Source organism: Macrobrachium nipponense, chromosome 17 (assembly GCF_015104395.2).
Source record: "Macrobrachium nipponense isolate FS-2020 chromosome 17, ASM1510439v2, whole genome shotgun sequence".
NCBI lineage: Eukaryota > Metazoa > Arthropoda > Malacostraca > Decapoda > Palaemonidae > Macrobrachium > Macrobrachium nipponense.
Window position 1 is genome coordinate 78,263,175 of NC_087210.1, and position 25,717 is coordinate 78,288,891.

General features: G+C 42.6%; 1 protein-coding gene across 10 annotated transcripts in view; it reads right to left on the reverse strand.

Moving 5' to 3' along the window:
* The window catches only part of LOC135196346 (hatching enzyme 1.2-like), a 75,641-nt gene extending 53,908 nt beyond the window's left edge, over positions 1–21,733 (reverse strand). For 3 of the 10 annotated variants that reach the window (XM_064223108.1, XM_064223106.1, XM_064223107.1), the window contains exon 1: positions 21,468–21,733. The gene's annotated coding sequence lies outside the window, so the exon portion shown is untranslated. The remainder of the gene's footprint in view (positions 1–21,467) is intronic. The other 7 variants (XM_064223110.1, XM_064223113.1, XM_064223114.1 and 4 more) reach the window with 7 other exon arrangements.
* Between the last annotated feature and the right edge of the window lie 3,984 nt (positions 21,734–25,717).

Sequence of the window (25,717 nt, forward strand, 5' to 3'; positions counted from 1 at the left end):
AATAAAATAAAAATTGATATATGAAATTTAAGAAATTTGGTCACAAATACAAAACACGAACTAAAGAAAAATAAAAAGGCATGAGGTGTGACAACCTGAGAAACACTGCACAATGCATACAGCACATGGTAACTGAATTAAGATGTATGGAATGCAAATGATAAGAAAAGTACCTTCAAGCTCTGGCAGTGGACAAAATGATATTTTTATGATAAAATAAAGTTTCACATATACTTACCGAACAGTTACATAGCTTATAGCTTCTTACCTGCGGCAGTTGAAATTCAAATTGTTGGCGCCAGCGGCTTTGCTATCTTAAGTATAGGTGATACAAGACCCGCCCACATCCGGGAACCCTGGGTACTGCTAGCCTTCTACCGTCAATTTTCGTTTAGCCGACACGTCCATCTGTGGGGAGGTGGGTGGGCTTTGATTATGTAACTGTTCGGTAAGTATATGTGAAACTTTATTTTATCATAAAAATATCATTTTCACATAAGTGACTTACCGAACAGTTACATAGCTGAATCCAAACTACCCGGAAGGAGGGTAGATGGACTGCATAAAAATGACAGTAAGACCACATTAAACAGCAAATGTTGCAGTACCCTACCTTGTGAGAGAGCAGCTGCAGGAGAATACTGCCTCTGGTTGGCGCTCTCATCACTCGTAGGAGACGTGGCAGTATAGGCCAGGGTCGTCCCTACTTAGTGGGATTTTGTAACCATGGACAAGACCGTTGGTTGACAAAATATTAAAAAACAGATAATGCCCTTGCCCTGGGCTTCAGAAACCAGATAAAAAACAACAGACCATCACCTATAACAAAAATAATGACATACTCAAAAGTAATAAATAAGATCTGGAGGTTCTCAAAAGTACTATGAGCCTCCAGTCTGCCCACGACTCAACAACCTATAACAAGGCGAGGCGACAGTAGAGGATAGAAAGTTCCCCTATGTTTCCTTTCCCAACACCATGCCCGCTACCGACAAAGGACCCAATTTACAACAACTATCATAGGTAGCCTCTACATTCTTCAGGTAAAATGAGGCGAACACAGATCTCGATCTCCAAAACGTAGATTGAAGAATCGAGGAAAGCGACATATTGTGCTTGAAGCTTAAGGATGTCGCCACTGCACGTATTTCATGTGCTTTCACCTTAAGCACATTTAGAGTCTGATCTTGGACTTGAGAGTGTGACTCCAGTATCAGACTTCTCAAAAAGAACGAAATAGCATTCTTGGAGAGGGGTTTTGCAGAATTCTTAACCGAACACCAAAGTCGGTCGGAATTACCTCTAACGGATTGTGTCCTTGACAGGTAACATTTCAGAGCTCTGACAGGACATAGTAAATATTCTTCGTCCATCGGACCCACTATATTAGATAATCCCGTAAGTACAAAAGATTTAGGCCATGGGTTAGAGGGAGATTCGTTCTTTGCTAAAAATTCGTTAACAAAAGAACAAACCGCATTACGATTTTTGAACCCCACCTCTTTGTGGATGGCTTGTAACTCACTCACTCTTCCTGCTGTAGCCAAAGCGAAGAGAAAAAGTGCCTTCCTCATTACATCTCTCAAAGACGCTTCACGAAGTGGCTCGAATCGTGAAGACATCAGAAAAATGAAGTTTTTATTGTAAAACTAATATTGTAATACCTACCTGAACACCTGAACAAGCCCTGGTCACTTACCAGCCCGAACCATCATTTATTAAAAATTTACCAAATCTTTGGTTAAAATAAACGATCAGTGTTGCCAATCTCCTGGCAAACACCCTCGTTACCTAGTTACCAGCCCACCGGTGATAGCCCTGCCTCACAGGCCGGTCACACCTGCCCTCTCACGTCAATCATAACTCAATAACTCTGTATGAGAGGGGAGGAGGGTGGGAATCATTCAGGTAGGTATTACAATATTAGTTTTACAATAAAAACTTCATATTGCAATACACCCCCTGAACAAGCCCGATTAACAACATTAATTTGGAGGTGGGGAATCAAATCTACTCGGCCCTCCACTGTACCAGTTGTCAGTCAATATAATTGAGTACGCGGGTCAGTCTCAAGTTCATTTGTCACTCGTCCAAACTAATCTCCCATGTGTGGCCTTCTAGGCCTCCCATATGTGGAGGGAAAAACTCCCTGCACCTCTACCCTAAGGTCAAAACTCATTGAGTGCGGGAGGGATACAAACCTGTTTCCTCTCAGCTGGCTATGTGCCTCACCTGAGTAGAGGAAAAACTGAAGACCTCCCATGTGGCTCTCGGCCTTTCATGTATGGAGGGAATCTGAAGACCTCCCATGTGGCTCTCTCATGTATGGAGGGAATCTGAAGACCTCCCATGTGGCTCTCGGCCTCTCATGTATGGAGGGAAACTGAAGACCTCCCATGTGGCCTTAGGCCTCTCATGTATGGAGGAGACAACCATGTCCAGCGGTGCGTCTGCGACGGTGTCGTCGATCGTAGTGATGTCCTCTCTTGTAGTGTTGTACCTGCCTGTCTGTACTCTGCCTGGTTGGCACTTGGAAGAATACCCTCAGATAGACCCAGACATGTTCTTTCCTATCTGTCCTAATACTTAAAATCCTCTCGTGATATATCATATCATGAATACCTTATACATATTCCTAATATTCGCTCCCTACTCTAATACTAACTCAGACAGCAAGATTGTTGAGTTTAAAAATAGAATTTAGGCCAAAATTGACAAAGTTTGAAAAGGTGTGACAGGAAGAAAAACCTCTGTTGCACAATAAGTCCAGTGTTAGGAGAGCGTGGAAAATAGGATGAGAGAATATGAAATCAGAAAAGTGAGAGAGAGAAATACAATCGTCTAGGATAAAGAGAGAATATAAAATCAGGGAAGTGAGAGAGAGAGAGAGAGAGAGAGAGAGAGAGAGAGAGAGAGAGAGAGAGACGAGAGCGAGAGAGAGAGAGAGAGATTGAGAGAGAGAGAGAGACAATCGTCTAACATCTCCACCTCCGTAAATTGCACCCTCTTCTAAGTTAAAAGGGTATTATCTTAACGATAATATACTCGTATAACTCCGTACAGCTATGAACAACCGAACGAGAACTTCTTGTTAATGCGATCCACTTCTATAACAACATCACTTTATTGTATTGATCAGCGTGTGACAGTAATCGAATCCGAAAGCAACATCCGTTATTGTATTCATTCGCGTGCGACGGTAATTACTGTATTCACGTTATAAATGCAGCTGAAGCTAATAAGGCAAAATTACGTGCATCAGCAACCTGGACAGAAGTCCCGAGCTTTAGTATGAATTCAAACGCAGCCGTGGTAAAAGAAACTAATAGCATAAAAGAGCTCATTACTGTTGTTTTTTACACAGACAAAGGATTAATAAAGTATATACAGTGTAAGGTTCGTAATACCTATGAAAACGAGTGAAAAACGAACGGAATCCTAAATTTAACGCCATCTAACCCGAGGGAAAAACTAGCTTCCAATGAGACGATCAGTCAAATTTTGGTCTTAAATTACATCGTAAGACGAACAGTATGACTTCGTTCCATAAGTTAAGTATTCAGATATTCATTAATATTCTAACTAGGGACAAAAACATTAGCCGAGACCAAGTGATATGGTTGAATCTGGAGCCAAGGAAAAAAACACAAAAATAACAAAAACAGACTAGCCGGCATCCTTGTCTGTCTAAGCCACACCTCCTTACAATAGTGCTGTTTGACAAGCTAGTGTAATTGTAATTTAATTGAAAAGTAATAAAATAATATTTAAAGGTAATTAAATTAACTTTATTAGGCCTAATATTAATTTCAGTTGTCATTGTAATTTGATAATACGACTGGTAATAATTTGTAACCGTAATTGACATAAGCGCAATGTAATTACCAACGGCAATAGTCGGTTAAACGTATGAAGACGTCATACATACGAATTCCTTATATCTGACATCTGATTATATGCCCCAAGATAGATACCTCATTGACTATGTTAAATGTCAACATAGTTGAACACACGTCTCCTTCAAGACGTTTGTACAAACTTGGCATAAGTGAGTGTTTTGTTACGTTAGTCATTTTAGGCAATCAGGAGAGAATAAGATGGATACGGCGACACAAACCCGTATTCGTCATCCGCTGATTCCAGCGTGAATGACTGCCGAGTTAGTGTTTATACTACGCTAATATGATGATACATATAATACAATTATAATGCTTTAGTCGGACAGAATCCGATCTTCATTCTGTTCGATTACATTCATATTAATTATCCTCAGATCGGATTCTCGATCGTTTTCAATTACACCTGTACTGAATTATCCGAAGTCAGAATGCCTTGAGCCTACAGCGTAGCCAATATAAAAATAACTACCGATATGTTGTACAGCGAATACTTTTAGGCTAGGCTAGGCTACTGAATATGCCTACGATATATCATCGTGAACACTAGGCTAACCGTAGTTAATTTTATTTGATTTCTCTCCATACTGAATATCTTAAGTCAATATGCATTGAACGGCGAATTAGTTGATATTAACAATTATCGTATCGTATAAGTAGAGGAAAGTAACCTTAAAGACGAAGGAGCATATCTGAAAGACCAACCATGGCCTAAAAGCTTCTGATGCAAGGAACTCGAAGCAGGAAAAAAAAAAACCTAAAGATGCTCTAAGGACACTGTGCCTCTATAAACTACTACTTTTAATAGAAAACCGACCCGAAGAAGCCTGCACTTCTCTTCCTAAACTAAACACTATGTAGCCTATTATCCCTACTCGTCTATATCTGACCTAAGTTTTTATCATCATGAGAACTTACACACCGAGGGAAGGGGAATCTGCTGCCAACACTGCCTGCTCCGCGCCAGGGGGGACGGCGGATCCTGCCCTGTGGGCTTGCGGATCCCCATAACCCCCAGCACCGGTTAGGGCTGGTTCTGGAACAGGCAGGGGAGCTGGAAAAGAACGATTAGTAATTTCAGTATCCCTATTGCTCGATCTATCCTCACTTAGTCTTGACATAAAATCGGTAACAGATGTCATACTCGATGTCAGCCTACTCTCAAGTCTCTTAAAGAGCACTGTCTCTAGGTCTTTATCTTGATCTACGTTAGTCTCTTCCTGCCTACACTTACTTCTTGATACGAGACCTTTCCTACGTTTGAGATACCCTAATATCTGGTCCAAAGACCACTCCTGACATTCCAAACATCTGGTCTTTACATTATATTGAACAGGCCTACAATTTACGCATAAGGAATGACTATCGTGTCATAGGGTACTCATCCTTTTCTTGCATTGTTGGCAAAGACGATACGTTGTTGAACTTCCGCTCGTCGTTTTCTGTGATGTCGTGGCCGAGAATGCAGTAGTCGTTGTCGTAGCTTGTGTTGTTTCTTCCTTTGCAGAATCAATGTCTGATGACAAGGTATTAAGAGCAATCCAACCATAATCCAAAGGGATGCGTAATTCGTCACCAAAATCAATCAAATCAAAGGTGCAAATGAAGGCCGGGCAAGACCAAAAAGGAGTTCGCTGTGGAAACATCTGTACTCCACCGCGAACGATAAGTGATTGACGTGAGAGGGCAGGTGTGACCGGCCTGTGAGGCAGGGCTATCACCGGTGGGCTGGTAACTAGGTAACGAGGGTGTTTGCCAGGAGATTGGCAACACTGATCGTTTATTTTAACCAAAGATTTGGTAAATTTTTAATAAATGATGGTTCGGGCTGGCAAGTGACCAGGGCTTGTTCAGGTGTTCAGGGGGTGTATTGCAATGTTAAAACTACGTCCAAGTTCCAGTCCACACCATCCTTCTTGGATACTTTTACTGTATTAAATGATTTAATTAAATCTCCAATATCCTGGTTGGAGGAGATGTCAAGCCCTCTATGCTTAAACACTGAGGACAGCATAGCTCTGTACCCTTTAATTGTCGATACCGACAAGTTCTTAACTTCTTTAAGGTACAGCAAAAAATCAGCTATTTCTGTCACAGAGGTTTTAGAAGACGAGAAATTATGTCTTCTGCACCACGTCCTAAAGACTCCCCACTTCGATTGGTAAAGCTTGGCAGAAGAGCTTCTTCGACAGTTAGCAATAGCCTCTGCCGCTCTACGAGAAAACCCCTTAGCTCTGACGAGTTTCCGGACAGTCTGAACCCTGTCAGTGACAGAGCGGACAAATTCTGATGATACCTGTCGAAGTGGGGCTGTTTGAGTAGCCGAGGATACTGAGGAAGAAGTCTGGGATGGTCTATAACCAACTTGAGAAGGTCTGGGAACCACTCTTTCCTGGGCCAGAATGGTGCTACCAGCGTCATTGACACATTTTGATGTGAGAGGAACTTGTTCAACACCTCTCTGATCATTCCAAATGGGGGAAAGGCGTAAACGTCTAGACCCGTCCAATCCTGAAGCATTGCGTCGGTCTTCCAAGCAAGAGGATCTGGAACTGGGGAACAAAAGATCGGAAGTCGATTGTTCCTCGACGTGGCAAACAGATCCACTGAAGGTCTTCCCCAAAGTTTCCACAGTTCCTGACAAATTTTGTCTTGCAATGTCCACTCAGTGGGAAGAACTTGGTTTACTCGACTGAGTTCGTCCGCCAGTACATTTAACTTCCCCTGTACAAACCTCGGAACGAGGGAAATATCCTGATCTTGAGACCAGAGAAGGAGATCTTCTGTGACTTTGTTGAGAGAGAATGAATGGGTTCCTCCCTGATTCCTGATATAAGATAGAGCGGTGGTGTTGTCGGAGTATACTACCACTCTCTTTCCCACGACCAAAGGAGCGAATGCTTGCAGACCGAACCAAATCGCCTTCAACTCCTTCATGTTGATGTGATTCAACCTCTCTTTCTCTGACCATAATCCTGAGATCTTTTTGGTCCCTAGGAGAGCTCCCCAACCTCTGTCCGATGTGTCGGAGTATAATTCTACGTCTGGGTTCCTTAATGTCAGGGAGAGACCCTCTTGCAATCTTTCCCTCGACATCCACCATCTCAAGTCGTTCTTGATCTCTTCCGACACTGGGAACGAATACGTGTCTGGTTGAGACTTCTGACACCAACTCGCTTTGAGATAAAACTGAAGAGATCTCATGTGAAGATGACCCAACTTTACAAACGTCTCTACTGATGATAACGTCCCTAGGAGACTCATCCATTCCAAGACGGAGGAGGACTGACGGTTCAGGAATTAGCTCACTTTTTTGAGGCAAGATTCTATTCTTTTCGGGGACAGAAAAACCCGAAAAGTCTGAGAGTCCAGAATCATCCCCAAATAGGGGATCTTCTGGGACGGCACTAATTGAGACTTCTCCAGGTTGATGAGAATTCCCAATTGACTCGCTAATGACAGTGTCTTCCGTAAATCCTTCACGCACTGTGTCCTCAAACCCGATCTGAGAAGCCAGTCGTCCAGGTAAAATGCTGCATTTATGCCCAACATATGCAGCCATTTCCCCAATGGAGCAAGAACACGAGTAAATACTTGAGGGGCCGTCGAAAGGCCGAAACAAAGGGCTCTGAATTGATACGTCCTCCCTTCGAACACAAATCTCAGGAACTTCTTTGAACTCTGGTGAATCGGGACATGAAAGTAGGCGTCCTTCATGTCCAGGGACACCATCCAATCGCCTGGGCGAAGTGCCGACATCACAGAATGATTTGTTTCCATATTGAACTTTGTCTTCAGCACAAAAAGGTTCAATGCGCTTACATCTAGCACTGGCCTCCAACCTCCCGAGGCTTTGGGAACTACAAAGAGTCTGTTGTAGAATCCCTGAGAACTGTCGAGGACTTCCTCTATTGCTCCCTTCTTGATGAGTGCATTGACCTCTGCTGCTAAAGCCAAAGCTCTCTCTGATCCTGGAGAATATGCTGTTAAGCTGATTGGTGTATCGGAGAGAGGAGGATCTAGAACAAAAGGAATCGAGTATCCCTCTTGAAGAACTTGAACTACCCATTGCTCTGCACCTCTTCGACTCCATTCATCCCAAAAAAGATGGAGTCTTGCCCCTACTTGCACGTGAAGGAACGGCTTCTCACTTGTCCGAAGGTTTGGGGGGAGGTTTCTTTGAGGACTTGTACTGTGGATGCAAATTAGTCCTGGGTCGTTGCCACTTAGGTTTATTCCCTCGAAAGGGATGCTTCTGAAGAAGAGAAGACTTAGCTCCTGTCAGAGTAGGCTCTTTCGGACGTCTAGAAGACTGAAGGAGGAGATCATTAGTAGATTTCTTTTCTAAATCCGATAGAATTTGTTGAATGGTTTCTTCAGGGAAAAGATGAGATTTACAAAGAGGAGCAAACATGAGAGCCGACTTCTGGTTATTAGTGACTCCTTTAGACACGAAAGAACACCACCTTTCTCTCTTCTTCATCACTCCCATTGTGAAAAGGGCTGCTAATTCTCCTGAACCATCTCTAACAGCCTTATCCGCACAGGACAGAACTCCTAACCAGTCTGTGGCAAAATCTTCTTCTAAAGACTGACAGTCTTCAATCTTGCGAGCTAAAGAGGCAATAGTCCAGTCCAAAAAACTAAATACCTCAAATACTTTAAAAATATTCTTCACCAAATGGTCAAGCTCTGAAGAAGAAAACAAAATTTTAGCTGACGAAAAAGCTGCTCTTCGGTGTGAGTCCACTAAACCGGAGAAGTCTCCCTGGGAGGAGGCAGACACTCCCAAAAAATGATATTGTTAAGATACAATAAAGTTTGTTCATACTTACCTGGCAGATATATATATAGCTGTATTCTCTGAAGTCCGACAGAATTTCTAAAACTTACGACACACGTAGTGGGAGTTAGGGTGGTTAGTACCCATTCCCGCCGCTGGGAGGCGGGTATCAGGAACCATTCCCATTTTCTATCAGATTTCTATCTCCACTGTCTCCTGAGGGGAGGTGGGTGGGTACTAAAAATATATATATCTGCCAGGTAAGTATGAACAAACTTTATTGTATCTTAACAATATCATTTTGTTCATGAAACTTACCTGTCAGATATATATATAGCTGAATCCCACCTTTGGCGGTGGGAGAGACAGAAAAAGGATTTTAGGAAACATATAAATGTATATGATTGACATCTTGGTTCCTTACCTGTTAGCATAGCTGACTTCATGATTACTGTCACCCAAGCCTGCTTCTGCTTCACTAGAGTTACCAACAAGGTAGTGACCTGTGTAGTTGGTGCGCTCTAGATGATCTGTCAATGGGGACGGGACCACAATGTGACTAGACCATGACCATACTTCTGAGGGCAACGAGGCAAAAACCACCACCTAAGTTAGCCTAACAACAAACTCCCATATACCAAAGGCTAAAGGAAGGGACGACTGTACTCGGCAGCCGACCCTACACCATAAACATACAAATATTAAAAAAACTCACCTACTTTTCTACCCTTTTCTATGGGAAAGGATGAGTGCTACCTCCTGCCCCCAAAATAGTGTCTGCGGCGACGTATGGTCCGAGAGAGTAACAGCTTTCATAGGTCGTTCTCACCTCCCTGTAGGTAGTGCGAGGCGAACACTGAGTTACTCCTCCAAAAAGTAGCACTTAAAATGTCCTTTAAAGAGCCATGTTTTTCTGAAAGGCTATTGAGGTCGAAATAGCCCTTACTTCGTGCGCATTAACTTTTAGTATCTTCAAGTCGCTGTCTTTGCAAGAAGCGTGCGCCTCTTTAATGGTGTTCCTTAAAAAGAATGCCAGTGCATTCTTGGACATGGGCATGTTTGGTCTCTTGACCGAACACCATAAGTTCTCCGCAGAACCTCGGCAATCCTTCGTTCTACGAATATACTCTCTAAGAGCCCTAACAGGACACAGGACTCTTTCTGGCTCTTGACCAATGATCTCTGCCATACCCTTGATCTCGAATGTTCTAGGCCACGGATTGGAAGGGTTTTCGTTTTGGCCAGAAACGACATACTCAAAGAGCAGACTGCATTATGCCCTTTGAAACCGACGTGTTTGCTGATAGCCTGTATTTCGCTAACTCTCTTCGCCGTCGCCAGAGCAGTTAGGAATAGTTTTCTTCGTCAAATCTCGTAGAGACGAAGAGGAAAGAGGTTCAAAGCGATTTGACATTAAATATTTGAGGACCACATCCAGGTTCCACGAAGGTAGCTTCGGTAGTGGTACCTTGGTCGTCTCGAAAGATCTCAATAGATCATGGAGATCCTTGTTGTTAGCGAGGTCAAGACCTCTATGGCGAAAAACTACAGATAGGACGCTTCTGTAGCCTTTAATAGTTGACACTGCCAACTTCAGATCTTGTTTCAGATAAAGCAAGAAGTCGGCGATCTGGCTCACAGAGGTAGTGGTAGAGGAAACTCCTTTTCTCTTACACCAACTTCTAAAGGCTGCCCACTTCGATTGGTAAACCGCGATTGATGATGGTCTCCTCGCGGTGGCGATAGCTTTAGCCACTGATTTCGAAAAACCTCTCGCTCTGGCCAACTTTTGGATAGTCTGAACGCAGTCAGACTCAGAGCGGAGAGGTTTTTGTGGTACCTCTCGAAGTGGGGCTGTTTGAGTAGATCTCTCCTTAACGGAAGAGATCTCGGATAATCCACTAGGTAGAACATCACCTCTGTGAACCAGATCGCTGCGGGCCAAAAGGGGGCGATTAAAGTCAACCTCGTCCCCTCCGATGCTGCAAATTTTCTCATCACCTCCCCCAGGATCTTGAAGGGGGGAAAAGCGTAGAGATCCAGGCCCGTCCAATCCCATAGAAGGGCGTCTACTGATACTGCTCCCGGATCGAGAACCGGGGAGCAATACAGAGGAAGTCTCGCCGTCCTTGATGTTGCAAAGATGTCCACTAAGGGGCATCCCCAAAGACCCCACAGTTCCTGGCATACTTCTTGATTGAGAGTCCACTCTGTCGGCAATAACTGTCCTTGTCGACTGAGGAGATCTGCCCGGACGTTCTCGACTCTGGCAATGAATCTTGTCAATATTGTGACTTCTCTCTCCTTTGCCCAAAGTAGGATCTCTTTCGCTAGAGAAAACAGGGAGCGAGAGTGTGTTCCTCCTTGTTTCTTCAAGTATGCCAGGGCTGTGGTGTTGTCCGAGTTGACTTGAACTACACGACGGGAGACTTTGTTGTGGAAGAACTGGAGCACTAATTGAACCGCTGCCAGCTCTTTGAAGTTGATATGCCAGGTTACCTGTTCCCCTCTCCAGGTACCTGACACTTCCTTCCCCCCCTAGAGGTTGCTCCCCACCCCGTGGATGACGCGTCGGAGAACAACACTAGGTCGGGGTTCTGAAGCTTGAGGGATATGCCCTCTGACAGCTTCCACGGATCGAGCCACCATCTTAGATGGTTCTTCACCTCTTCCGAGATGCTTAACTTCATGTCGAAGTTGTCCTTTTCTGTCCAGCTGTCTGACAGAAAGAACTGAAGAGGTCGGAGGTGTAGCCTCCCCAGGGAAACAAACTTCTCCAGCGAGGAAATGGTCCCCAGCAGACTCATCCATTCCCTCACCGAGCATGAATCCTTCCCTAGAAAGGCCGACACTTTTTCTATGCCTTGTTGCTGACGTTCCTGGGACGGAAAAGCCCGAAAAGCCACTGAATCCATCAGAATCCCCAGATACACGATGGACTGTGTTGGGGTCAGATGTGACTTTTCGAAGTTCACCAGAAGTCCCAGGGACGCAGCTAAAGACAGAGTCGTTTGCAAGTCCTTCAGGCACCGGGTCTGCGAGGAGGCTCGTATGAGCCAGTCGTCCAGATAGAGCGAGATTCTGATGTTGGAAAGATGGAGCCACCTCGCCACGTTCTTCATTAAGATGGTGAAGATAAAAGGGGCCGTACTCAGTCCGAAACAAAGAGCCCTGAATTGAAAGACCTTCCCTTTCAATACGAACCGAAGGTACTTCATCGATTGGGGATGTATCGGGACGTGAAAGTAGGCGTCCTGGAGGTCGAGTGATACCATCCAATCTCCGGGTCTTAAGGCCCCCAGAACTGACTGAGGTGTCTCCATCTTGAACCTCTGCTTCTCTATAAAGAGGTTTAGACGACTTACATCCAAGACGGGCCGCCACCCTCCCGATTGTTTCGTACAGAAACAATCTTGTTAAAATCCTGGCGTTGCCAGGTCTAAAACCTGTTCCACTGCTCGTTTCTCGAGCATCTGCTCGAGCAGGTCGAAAAGTATCTTTCGCTTTGTCAGAGGATACGATGGGGACAAGTCCCTGGGAGTGGAAGTCAACGGGGGCGGCTTTATGAAAGGGATCTTGTAACCCTTCTCTATGACGTCGAGAGACCAGGTGTCTGCCTCTCTTACTCTCCAGGCTTCTGCAAACAACTGCAGCCTGGCTCCTACCGGTGACTGAAGGCACGATCTCTCACTTCTTGCCCCTAGACTTGGAAGGGGCTCTACCTCTAGGAAGGCTTCTTCCTCGAGGAGACGATCTAGCGGAAGTCCCTCCACGAAAGGGCTTCTGCTTTCTAAACGGTTGGGTTCCTGACGACGTTGAAGGGCCAGCCGGACGTCTCGAAGACTGAGCCAACAGGTCTTGTGTGGCTTTCTCTTGCAGACTAACTGCCAGATCCTTCACCATAGCTTGGGGGAAGAGATGACTCGAGAAGGGAGCATACAAAAGTTCTGTCCTCTGTGCGGGAGAGACAGACTTAGCCGCGAAGTTGCAATAAAGCGACCTTTTCTTAAGAACCCCTGCTGAAAAATGAGAGGCTAACTCCTCTGAGCCATCCCTGACGGCCTTGTCCATGCATGACAATACACTGGACAGCTCCCCCAAGCTGATCGAGTCTGGCTTACGAGATTGGTTGTCTAAGGCTCCAAGACACCAGTCTAAAAAGTTGAATACCTCTAAGGACCTAAACAGTCCCTTCAAAAGATGGTCCAGTTCGGAAGTCGTCCAAGATACTTTAGCTGAGGCTAAAAGGGCCCTCCTTGAGGCATCAACCACGCTGGCGAAATCACCTTGAGCAGACGTAGGAACCTTCAATCCTAATTCCTCGCCTGTCTCATACCACATCCCTGCCTTACCGCTAAGTCTAGACGGAGGCAGGGCGAAAGTAGTCCTTCCTTTTGCTTTCCTAGACTCCATCCAGGCGTTAACCTTCCGGAAAGCTCTTCTAGTAGATAACGACGTCTTCATCTTCACGAAACCTGGAGACTTGCTTGTCTTCGACGACGAAAACTGAGAAGGAGGAGAAGGAGGAGCAGCAGGCTGAAAAGTATCGCCAAACGAATCACGAAGTAGTCGTGCCAAAACTTGATAATCTGACGAAGCAGACGTAGCAGGTTGTTCTTCATCAACATCCTCCGAAGAACCGCTAAGTTCTCCTTCTTCCCTACCCGAGTGCAAGTCCGAAGGAAGAGGCAGAAGTCCTTTAGCTCCAAGTCTCCTATCCGAACGATGAAGAGAAGACGAGGGTAACGGATCCTTAACAGTCACAGGATCAGGAATCACCTTTAGAGGCGAACGTGCCAAAGTCTCGGGAACAACATCCGAGTGACAGCGAACTTCCACATTCGCGTCCACAGAGGTCTTACTAGAACGTCTACGAGCGTCCATCTGAGTGTCCAACGTAGCGTTCTCTCGAGCGTCCAAATCAGCGTCCGACCGAGCGTCCAGCGAAGCGTCCAACGGAGCGTCCATCTCCTTACGAACGTCCCGCGAAGAAACTTGATCAACTGCCCGACTAGCGTATCGTTGAGCGTCAACACTGTCATGTCGAAGAGGGGCCGAACACAAAGAAGTCCGTCCGACAGCTACAAAATCGTCGTCAGCAGAAGCGTCGAAGTCGGAACGCCGAGCGTCCTCTCTACGGGAAGAGAGAGGAGCATGCAGAGAACTCTCTCTAAACTGGCGTCTAACGTCACCTCTAGACGAACCCTGGGGAGCAAAACGACGTCTAGAGGGCGAAAAATCAGAAGACGGGGACGAAAAAGGAGCCGTTGGAGAAGACTGCTTAGTTCTCTTGATAGGCAGTCTATCGTCTTTCCTTCGACGAGGTACCGTCTCCTTCTGCTTCAGTAAAGCGTCCAGTTGCCGCTGCATCGCAATGATGATCTCCGTCTGAGATGTCTCCTTACGCGGAGACGAGCTGCGCTTGTGAGAAGGAGAGGGGCGAGGGGACGCCTTCTTCCTTCTCCCAGGAACAGCCTTGGCTCTAGAGCGACTGGGGCGCTCGCGGGCGTCATCGTCGGATGACGTCCTAGACTACTTCTGGGGCGGAAAAGCTACGCTTTCCGGAGAAGAATGCCACTCAGACAAAGCATGACGTGAAGCGTCAAGCTCTTGAAGAGTCCTCTTCAAAGGTCGCGAATCCGAACGAGATTCCCACCCCTTGCGCGGGGAGGACGCGTCGGAAGACGAGAAACAATCCTTCAGGATACGTGCTCGAGCACGCTCCTTAGCAGCCTGGGAAGCGTCCACAGGAACTGCTGAAGGGATGCCAGATCGGTGGGGGTTCCCCGTAACCCTCCTTCGGCCTTCGACATGCCCTCTCCCTGAGTCCTGGGAGTCCGGCAGAGGTCCCAGCCTAGAGGCGCTATAGGGCCGATCTGACGCCCCCTCCACTTCACTAGGGGCACTATCACTGCACTTATTTTGCCTGTTTTCAAGGGCAAGCACTTTAGATTCAAGCGTCTTCAATGAATCCAGAATAAGCGAAAGGGCATTACCCTCCGCAGACACCACTTGAGGGCCCGAAGGCAACACTACGGGGTTAGGAGACACAAAATCTAAAGGAGGGTTAGAAGGGGATACATTAATACCCTGTCTGCTACCCGACTTACTCCTGGAGGAAGACCTCCTAATCCTATCACGTTCTAACTTCTTTACGTAGGATTCATACGTCTTCCATTGTAAATCATCCAAGCTTTCACACTCATTACAGCGCAAATCATATTTACACTCTTGCCCCCTACACCCTTTACACAATGTGTGAGGATCAACCAAGGCTTTAGGAAGCCTAACCTTGCATTCCACTTTCGAACACACCCTGGCGCTAGCCGAACTACATCCAGACATATTTAAGGAAAAAATCTAAGCCAAATTCAAAAAACAGTCCGAATCACGTATGCCAAGCTATCGATCCAATCAAAAAACCAAAAAGTCAAGAGGATACTCAAGCAATGAAAAGTTTTCCAAAATCCTGAGGCGGAGGTGTGTAAACAGATGTTTACGACACCGGCGACAGAAGAAATCTGATAGAAAATGGGAATGGTTCCTGATACCCGCCTCACAGCGGCGGGAATGGGTACTAACCACCCTAACTCCCACTACGTGTGTCGTAAGTTTTAGAAATTCTGTCGGACTTCAGAGAATACAGCTATATATATATCTGACAGGTAAGTTTCATGAACAAAAGGAACTTCTCCAGTTGCGTAGAAGCGATACGCTTTACTCTGAAGCTTAGAAGGTGGGAAAGCAAACGAAGCCTTACCTGTTTCCCTCTTCTTAGAAAGCCACTCTGTTGACTCCTTAAGGGCCTGCTTCGAGGACTGAGAAAGAACCAGTTTAGGTAGACACGAATACGCTGTCTTCCTGTCTTTAACGAACATTGAAGGCAGTGAAGACGGAGAAGCAGGTTCAAAGTAATCTGGATAAGTGGACAGGAAAAATTTAAGAAGACTCGAATAAGCCGACGAATCCTTGTCATCTTGATCCAAAGCTTCCTCTTCAGACTGCACGGAAGCAGAGTCGAAATCAGGCTTATGTTGTACCCCGGTGGAGGATTTCAACAAACTCATAAGATCCTGGAAATGCTTCTTAAATGGAGCTAAGGTAGAATCGTCTAACACTGTAGAAGTCGATGGTCTTTCAGTCGAAGAAAGATTCTTTCTAACAGATGAAGTCTCCGCACAACGAGTCGACACAGGCGAACAACCAGTCGAAATTCCTATCGACTCACGGCGAGGGGAGTCGAACAAAGACGAGCGAATACGCTTCTCTGGACAGTAATACGGAGTCGAACGAGGCGACCGAGCCGAAACTGCGACTGAGACTCGCTTGGGAGAGTCAAGCGATCGTGAATTATCACGAAGTTTAGTCCGAGAGCCATTGCTTTTAGCCGAAAAATGCGACTGCGGAGGAGATTCACTAAATATCACATCCGGAGCAAAACTACACGAAGGTTGAGGACTCCAATGCCTCTTAGACTTCTTAACAGGAGTCGGTGACGAATCACCCGCAAGAATCGATATCTTTTTAACGGTCGAGACACCAAATCACTTCGCCTTTTGCGCACTGGCGATTGCACTTCCGAATCAGAAGACAGACGAGAATCACAAACACTAATACCTTTCCACATCATTTTGGACGACACCCGCGAGTCGATGGAGTCGACGGCTGACCGTGGGCAAACTCCCCCAGACTCCTTCCGACCTCCGGTATGTCTTCTCCCGGTTGCGGGGGAGCGGGACAGTGACCTTCGTCTGGGAGTCGAGATGGAACGGACAACCGCCTCCTCAGGCGCAACATTAACACTTTGCACTGCACTAGATTTCACTGTACTATCTACGAAAGCTTTAAAAGACATTCCTAACTTCATAACTGATTCAGCTAACACTTCGAACTTTTTATCCATCTTAGACTCAAGCAAGGCAATGGTGTTGGGTTTGGAAACATGGGCAACTTGAACAGGGGTAATCAAAGGAGAAGTAGGAGGACTATTAATTGGAGAAATATTCTCTAATAAAGGAGAGGCAAGAGAAGACTTATTTGTCTCCGAAGGAACAGGAGTAGTTTCTAACCTATTCTTACTACTAGCCCTAAGAGCTGCCTTCCTCTTCCTATCTTTCTCCATTTTCTCAGCATGCGATCTAACCGCCTTCCATCCCTGTTCATCCAATTCTTTACATTCATCACATGTCACATCCATACCATTACAATTTTGTCCTCTGCATTTAGTGCACTTAGGGTGCGGATCGTGACATAACTTAGCTAATCTTGTTTTGCAGCCAGCGCTGCAAAACCTTACAGCAATAATGACGAAAAACTGAATAGAGATAGCTAACTGGCAAGAAAAAACCAAAAACTTGTACATCACCAAACAAAAACCAAAATCCAAAATGGCGACGCAGGAGACTGCAGCGAAAATCTCACAGGTGTTACCCCGTGAGCGGCAGAAACGAAAATTGACGGTAGAAGGCTAGCAGTACCCAGGGTTCCCGGATGTGGGCGGGTCTTGTATCACCTATACTTAAGATAGCAACGCCGCTGGCGCCAACAATTTGAATTTCGACTGCCGCAGGTAAGAAGCTATAAGCTATGTAACTGTTCGGTAAGTCACTTATGTGAAACTGGGAAGTGACAACATTGAGATAGTTTGGACTTGTGATGCAAAGGGAAATGCAATATTTGGTCAAAAAGAATATGGTGGGCAAATAGAGGTAAGCATAACAGAGTAGTTAAAACTCGATTTATACTACAAAGAAGAGTAGAGATAACTCATGTTATACTTTTAACCCCCATAAGGGTCACCCTGCTATAAAAATAGTACTTATGATGATGCCTGCAATGATCAGAGATCCAACATACATATTTCAACATTTACAAAACTTTTTATAATTTGTGTAATGAAATTAACCTGTTGGACAACAAAATTTTCAGGACAATTTTATAGGGGTTCTGTTCTGAAGCTTTCTGAAATCACTGAAAACTGCAATTTTCTGTTAGAGCATGTTTATAATCATAATGCAAACCAAAGCTAAAGCATTACAGTACTGAATAACAAAAATTGGACTTTTGAATTAGATAATACTGCAGAAATCTTATACCAACCAAAGATTTGGAGCCAACAATATAATATGTAAATTGTGAGATGGGGACCAAAGGAAGGCTGATTCAGTTGGAAACCAGTCAGCTAAACAAAAGGTTTTAAATTGTCGGGAAAATCTCATGATAACAAGAACATCACTAAACCACAGGGGATTAGGAAAAAATAAAAGAGTAACCAACTGTTTACCAATAGAAACTCCCGCAACTGAGAGAGAGAGAGAGAGAGAGAGAGAGAGAGAGAGAGAGAGAGAGAGAGAGAGAGAGAGAGAGAGAGAGAGAGAGAGAGAGAGAGTCAAAATCCTCAAAACAGAATGTTGGGACTGATAACAACAAACACCTGTCAACTTAAAATGGAAGCTTAGAAAAAAAAAAAAGGTGCATTCCAAGATTCTCTATAGGCAGGAAGAGTCAAGTACACAGGCAATAGGAGCACAGATAATAATAGCACAATCGGTAGCTGTGCAAACAACAAGCACAGTGCACAAGCATATGAGCACAAACTAAAGGCACACAAGTGATACAAGTGCAAGTCATAAGTGCACAAGCCATAGGCACACAAGTCATAGGCATACAAGCCATAGGTGCACATGCAACACGCAAAAGCCATCGATAGGCCCACATGTGATAGACCAAAGTCATATGCATCCAAGAGAGGCACACATGCCATACAAGCGCATCCAATGCCATAAAAGCACATGCAAGAGGCATACAGTCCATAGATGCACATGCGATAGGAGCACAAGCCAGGGGAACACACATGATAGATATGCACGCGAGAGGCATACAAGCCATAGTCACACAGCCCTGTGTGAGCACGCAACAGGCATGCATGCAATGGGTGTACAAGCCATACACACGCATGTGATAGGCATACAATCCATAGGCACACATGTAGTAATTGGCATACGGGTGAGCAATAGACATGCATGCACTAGAAAAAGCAGGGACATTAATCCTTCCTCCAAAGCAGAAAATAACCCGAAGTTTCCGAAACATATGCAAGGACCTTAGAAAAAGCCAAACTGGGTAACAATGTTCCTCAATAAATATCTGTATCTAAAAACTTACCATAGATTTTGGTACGCTTATCGTAATACAGTCTACATATTATTACAGACTGAAGAACACAGCAAAATGACTCCAATACTGACATCTAGTCTAGTATATACTATTATAAAGTAGAAAAAAAAACTGAAAAAGGCCAGACAAGCCGAAACCACATAAAACTTGTGCATGGTACTTTATTCTGTTATATACAATGCTATAATGGGGGTCCAAGTTAGGGCACAGCAACCTAGAAAAGCCAGTAAATTTATACTTTACACCCAGACTGCCTCTCAGGCTACACACGATATTTTTCTTGCTTCTTTTGATGCCCTTTGCATTTTTCCCACCATTAATGTTTTCAAAAATGCTTAGTTTTCGACTTTGATTACAGTAAAATTCAGCTTTTCCCCAAAAAAACATGAACAAAACACACAAAAAACATCTATATTTACTTAATTCAGCTAATAGGCTAACTGATATTTTACTACCTTATTCATATTACTGATTACCTAATAATTAGTAGTAGTAGATATCAACTAAACATTCCAAAGGGTTTTATTTGTATGGCTAAAAAGTGTGAGTCAGATTTGAGGTGTGTGGAAGTTCATGGCATCCATGATCCATATCAATTGGGTTTGTTGAGAACACCAATCACAAGGATACAATCTACAGTTCTATTGGGCAAAATACCAAATGGCCACCTGGCTCTACAGAAGCGCGACCACCTTCCCGAAAATTGGAAATTATGGCATTTAATTTGTGACTTGAGAGAAAACACTTATTTCGAGAGGAAGGTAGAGGTCTTGAGGTGTTGCTTCAACGGACAATGGCTCTTGACTATTTATCCTGGATTACAGGATGTGTTAAAAGTAATTTTTCGGGAAGGTGGTTGCGCTATGGTGGAGGCTGGCCATTCGGTATTTTACCCTAATTAAACCTTTTACCTTTATAAAGTTCACAGTCGCAAAGGCAGTACAACTTGAAAGTTAACCTACCCTAGGATAAAAATCAATAGGTATGCTACTTTTGTCCCTGCAAAACTTAGGTTAGGCTACAGGCCACTATCTAATCTACCCAAATTCATGGTAGGCTAGTGACCTTTTCTACACCACCACTAGCTAGGCCACTTAGTAGGTAGTATCTAAAAGTAGGTACTTTGGGAAGACGCAGCTCAAAATTACCCCAAATTAAGTAGGTATATACTAAAATTACTGGGTAATAGGTATGTTCTGATTTTAAACTTTTGTTTCTAACATTGTCTCCTACCTACCTATACTCTGTTTTTTTTCATCTGTCCATCCGGCTGTGGGGTTTTTGTATGGTAACACTGCGTCCCGGGCTTTAAATAGTTACGCTACGTGTAAGTTTTAGGTAAATAAAAGGATATCTGGGTGTACATTTGCAACTGAAAAGTGTTTTAATAATTTACTGTATGCGAATTACACCATTATAATTCGAAATAGGTTATTGTTATTATTGTTGAATGTAAGCTCCCTTTTCGGGGTGGCGAATGGAACAGCCAGACGCAGTGGCGGGAAAATGGCTTCTCTCGCTGTTCACTACGGCAAGATGTCAACGTATTACTTCATTATACGTAAGTATATCAGTATGTACTGTTAATTTTTATAAAGTGCGTTTCAGCCAGATACGATATGACGTAACTTGGTTTAGCATCTGTTTGATGGAATTTGCGTCTGGCTGTTCCATTCGCCACCCCGAAAAGGCAGCTTACATTCGACAATAATAACAATATCCTATTTCGAATATTAACGGTGTAATTCACATACAGTAAATTATTAAAACACTTTTCAGTTGCAAATGTACAACCAGATATCCTTTATTTACCTAAAACTTACACAGCGTAACTATTTCAAGCCCGGGACGCAGTGTTACCATACAAAAACACCACTGGCGGATGGACAGATGAAAAAAAACAGTATAGTTTACCAACCTAGGTATACCTAGTACAGGTACTTCCTAGTAGCTAGGTAGTCCAGCATCTGACATACTACCTAGGTTACCCTATCTAGGCTAGGGACATCTAGGTACCTAGTCTAAACTTAGCTAGTACGTAGTACCTAGGGCCCTACATGCAGATTTAGGTACTATCAGGACCTCTTTACTGTAGCACACATACTAACACAGCATCAATGACCATACCATTTGTGACGCCAATAGGTAGGCTATGCACAAGGAACCCCATGCCTATAAAAAAAAAAACTCTTGTTTTTTTTCATCTGTCCACCCGCCTGTGGTGTTTTTGTATGGCAACACTGCGTCCCGGCTTTAGATAGTCACATTCAGCTTACATTCAACGATTATTATAATATCCTATTTCGAATATTAACGGTGTAATTCGCATACAGTAAATTATTAAAACACTTTTCAGTTGCAATGTACACCCAGATATCCTTTTATTTACCTAAAACTTACACATAGCGTAACTATCTAAAGCCCGGGACGCAGTGTTGCCATACAAAAACACCACAGGCAGATGGACAGATGAAAAAAAACAGAGTATAGTAAGGTCTACAGGGATAAGATGACATGGGACCGGTTCACAACTTCACACTTTTCTTTAATTTACCTAATATGAAAATAAACCAATCAAATTTCAGTGTACCTACGTGGGTAGTACAACTTACATGGCGACTAATGAACTTGATGAAATACTTGAATCCCTATCACTGTGTATTCAAAAGGTGTAGTTACAGTCGACAACAGTCAAGGTAAGGAAAAGGATAACGTTCCAATATTATTGTCATATTTGACAACTATTTCAAGGTAGCCTTTTGTTAACTGTGATAAATTTTATCTATATTAGTAATGTAAGTAATGCAGACTTAAAAAACTTTCCAAATGTCATAGTATCTGTGGTAATCTATTGTTAGCTTCAATAAGATGTATGGATCCATGCAAAGAGTTCTGAAAAGCCTCGCACAGAAACCGTAAACAAATAAGAAAGTGAAACGTACTGGTAATTTATGGGGTTATTTTGTTTTAAACACTTTCGAAACGTAAATTGCACCCTAAAGATTAATATACAAACTCAAAATTACAATAAAAATTTACTATCCAATAAAGAAAGATAAATAATGTGGAAAGAGTAGCTTGCCAACTTCTTGTTTCCATTTAAGATCACCCAGAAATTTTGATCATAAGTTATCCAGTGATATGATGCTAGATACTCATATTTATACTTGAATATAAAAACATCTACTGTTGACAACGAATATCTGCTACTTCTCAGACGTTCCCTTCGATTTCACGTAGCAGCTACACTAAATTAATTCATATCTTCATCTAATCTGTTTAATGGTTTATCCTATTATCGATATTTTTTTTTACTTTGGGTATTTCGTCTAATTGCTGCTATAGACATATATTGACACTAAGAGTAACTGTTGAAAGAAAATATACAGATAAATGTTGGTACCTGATAGCGTTTTTGTCATCGCCCCAGATATTTTCATCAAATTAACGTAAACTATACTATAAATTATATCAAACCTACACAAAATGTTATCCAAAACACATTCCATTATCTCCTGGTCTAGATTTACTTTATTTCTATGCTTTACACTAACAAATCAATACAAATTAAAACAGTAACTAGCAACTTTAGTAAAAGTTTCAAAAACTATTCTCCTTGGTATTAAAACTTCAAAAAACATATTAATCGCGAGAATATGTAAATAAGAATTAAATACTATACATTAATTTTAGTACTTGTAGCAAAATAAGGGTATATTTTGTTTTGAGATTAGAAGTCTTAACGAATTTTTTCTTACATCCGTCTGGTAAAATAAAAGGCAGTAAATGCTTAAAACTGACATTCGTGGTAAAATGAAGCACAAATCGAAACATCCAGTGGCCTTGGACTGAATAAAAATTCATATTCAACTATTCAGCACTGTCAAACATAATCCCTACCATTCCTAACGTTGCCATGGATTTTACGAAATATACTGTAAATTTAGCATTGCCTTCACAGAAACATTCAGTTTCTGTGATAATACACCATAAATATAACTTGGACGTGCTTGCTATCCTATCGGTTTATTAGTTTTGGTCTTTATCAACTATTTCTTTCACTATTGCTATGTCGTCCTACGGACACTAAAGACATCTATTGAAAATAAGATAAACTATAAAAAAGGAACAAACAAATGGTACTTGGCAACATTTTTAATATTACCTTCGGTATTACATATAATACACAATAAATCATATCAAACCTATATCAGAATACAATTAAGTGTCTTTTTCATAAAATTCATAATATCAATTAAGCATATTTTCATCCTGGAAAGTATTAAAACAACTGAAAAACAAAAGCATAACTAGCAACGTTTGTAAATATAAGAAACTATTCTCTAAGTTTTAATATTGGCAAAAAAATATTTGATCACAAAAATAGAGATATAAATATCTATCATTTATCAGAAATATAAATATTTATTAAAAACAAAGCTACATTTTGTCCAAAAACTACAAGTTTTTAAGCTATTCTCCTTAATCTGCCTGGTACAATAAGTATCAGTCATACCCAAAGCTGACATAGATATTAATATACACCACAAATCAACTCCTAAAATAGAAATTACAAATATAGACTATGCTACAAAGCTATCAAAGGTGGACTATACTATATAGGAAGCTATCAACGGTAGACGACGCTAGGAGGCTAAAAAGTCATTCTCTATCCGAATATTCTTCAGCATATCATACTTCATCGTCGATTAACCAAAAAGTACCCCAAACTAAGTATTACCTTCAAAATTTTCTCTGCATAATCACTGAAATTGATTATGCAGAGAAAATACACAGAAATGTAGGTATGTGGTAAATGTTTTAGGCCTTTTATCGAGAATTTTTTCCACGTTTAAAAATGGACAAATGGAAAATTAGATTGGGGGAAAATAGACAGGGTTAATTTTGGACAGGGTGAAACATGAACAGGGGGAAACTGGCATGGAGAAAAATGGAAAGGGGGAACTTTGGACAGGGGGGAAAATGGATAGGGGGAACGGGCAGGGCGAAAATGTAACGGGGGAATTCTGGACAGGGTGAAAACTGAAAAGGGGGAAGAGAAATTGAATGGGGAAAGAGGTGTTAATGGATATTATTAAGAAATTATGAGCAAAATTAACATTTCGGACCATTCAGCATTCAGAAAAAGAAAAATTCAGAATGCCTGGAATGCTTACGTACGTTCTGAAATCATGGGTGGAGTTTTAAGCCTGCAATCAGCCTAGGCTCTTGGGTTACACGACTCTTCTTCAGATGATACCGAATTCAAAATATACTCTCTCTCTCTCTCTCTCTCTCTCTCTCTCTCTCTCTCTCTCTCTCTCTCTCTCTCTCTCTCTCTCGTCGCTACCAACAACTACAGTATTAAACGAGCAATATAAAACGCACAGACAGTGTTGGTTTTGTATTGATATTTGAATGTCTCAAATTACAAGACGCACTATGCAAACGAAGTTAATAATGCCAGTTCATACAGAGGTGAAACGACACTTCACTTGAACTCTTGTTTATTTACAATCAAGAGAAGAGTTAATAGTACTCTCCAATGACATCTGTTAGAAATTTCTACCAACCGTGCTGTCTGGCAAATAGTTTATGGTTCCTTAATAACAGTCACAGCTTTTCAGATACCGTTTTTAACCCGAGTAAGGCGATGGGAGATGCAACACCGATCATGCCACGTTTATCGTGACAATAAACACTGGAAACCATCGTTATCACGATGTTACTTTTAGACTTTTTTTATATAATCTTGTCAAATTGCTGCATTTTCAAATTAGACTGACAAGTCTAATATTTAATCATAATATTCTACAGTACAAAGCTTTATTTTCCAAAAGCGTAGTAAAGAAGGAGTTGCTGTTGCTTTAGATTTCCCTGACCTAATGCCAGCACGGGCTCTTGCTCGTAGAACAGCCCGTAAAATGAGTTGCAAAGATTCAAATTCTCTAAATACACGAGTCAGTGGTTCCAAGGGTGGAAGTCACCGAGATGGAAAGTTCGGTGAGAGGTTATAGCCTGGGCCTAAAACAACCTCATCGGTCTAAGCGTTGGACATCAGGTAGCCGGTGGGTGGAGCATCTTACTCCTTTGGGATGTTCACAGGATCTTTCATTTAATCCCTTTCCACTGGCCTGAGGATAAACTCTACTGTTTGTTGTGCTGGTGACTGCTGTTCCTGTGATTTTCCTTTTGAACGGTTAGGAGTTTTCAAACAAAGAAGGGTCGTAAGAACAGGCCCGTACCGAAGGGCGGGGGTGGGGGGTGTCGAACGACCATCCCACCCCCCCTAAATTTATGGAAGTCCATATTTACTGTGACTACACTTTTCATTGAACTGTACTTACAAAGCAATAAACCATTAATGTTTATTTTTTTTGTTAAGTCAAAATATATAACATAACAAATAAAAGACTATGCATTTTATTGTTAACATAATAAATGAATCAATCAATAAAACTGAAGAAATATTCCTGAGTTTCAGTGCAATCTTTCAACATTGTAAGTAAAATTCTGTTAACCAAAGTAGTATTTTGAATAACATCAAATCGGGTAGAAGGGCATTGACCGCATACCCAATTTTTCTTCTTAATATAACTAAAATAACAATTTCAAGTATTTCATCTTGTAGATACCTATATACGCAATGACATTTATAGAAGAAAAGGTCCAGTTTTGGGAAAAAAACGACCCCTGTAAAAAAAAAAAATAATAATAACTCTAGGTACGGGCCTGACTACGTACATGGCAGAAATTTTCTTAAGTTCGTTGACCTACTTGATGGGCTTTTGTTTTCCGGTCAGGATCGACTATAAAGACAGGTCTGCCATACATACACAGAATTTAGAGAAGGAAACGACAA